This window comes from Arachis ipaensis, chromosome B2 (genome assembly GCF_059453495.1).
Source record: "Arachis ipaensis isolate K30076 ecotype BB chromosome B2, ASM5945349v1, whole genome shotgun sequence".
NCBI classification, from domain to species: domain Eukaryota; kingdom Viridiplantae; phylum Streptophyta; class Magnoliopsida; order Fabales; family Fabaceae; genus Arachis; species Arachis ipaensis.
Window position 1 is genome coordinate 16,396,415 of NC_142437.1, and position 869 is coordinate 16,397,283.

The 869-nt window shown below is 40.4% G+C and overlaps 1 non-coding gene across 1 annotated transcript; it reads left to right on the top strand.

Annotated features, from left to right (window-relative positions):
* Positions 1–270: 270 nt before the first annotated feature.
* On the top strand, positions 271–378 carry LOC148573132 (small nucleolar RNA R71). Its single transcript, XR_015905650.1, has one exon. It is a non-coding gene; the product is annotated as a small nucleolar RNA R71 (small nucleolar RNA).
* The last annotated feature ends 491 nt before the right edge of the window (positions 379–869 follow it).

Below are 869 nucleotides of genomic sequence, written 5' to 3' on the forward strand. Positions count from 1 at the left end.
ATTGACTTGCTGAGTCAATATTTTATTCTGAGCCAATATGGCATTCAGAGTATCAACTTCAAGAACTCCCTTCTTCATAGGCGTCCCATTATTCACAGGATTCCTTTCAGAAGTGTACATGAACTGGTTATTAGCAACCATGTCAATGAGTTCTTGAGCTTCTGCAGGCGTTTTCTTTAGGTGAATGGATCCACCTGCAGAAGTGTCCAGTGACATCTTTGATAGCTCAGATAAACCATCATAGAATATATCCAGGATGGTCCATTCTGAAAGCATGTCAGAAGGACACTTTTTGGTCAACTGTTTGTATCTTTCCCAAGCTTCATAGAGGGATTCACCTTCTTTCTGTCTGAAGGTTTGAACATCAGCTCTAAGCTTGCTCAGCTTTTGAGGAGGAAAGTACTTGGCTAAGAAAGCCGTGACCAGCTTATCCCAAGAGTTCAGGCTGTCTTTGGGTTGAGAATCCAACCATAATCTAGCTCTGTCTCTTACAACAAAAGGGAAAAGCATGAGCCTGTAGACTTCAGGATCTACTCCATTAGTCTTAACAGTATCACATATCTGCAAGAATTCAGTTAAGAACTGAAAAGGATCTTCAGATGGAAGTCCATGAAACTTGCAGTTCTGCTGCATCAGAGAAACTAATTGAGGTTTCAGCTCAAAATTGTTTGCTCCAATGGCAGGAATGGAGATGCTTCTTCCATGTAAATTGGAATTAGGTGCAGTAAAGTCACCAAGCATCCTCCTTTCATTATTATTATTTTCGGCTGCCATCTCCTCTGCCTGTTCGAAAATTTCTGAAAGGTTATCTCTGGATTGTTGTATTTTAGCTTCTCTTAATTTTCTCTTCAGAGTTCTTTCAGGTTCTG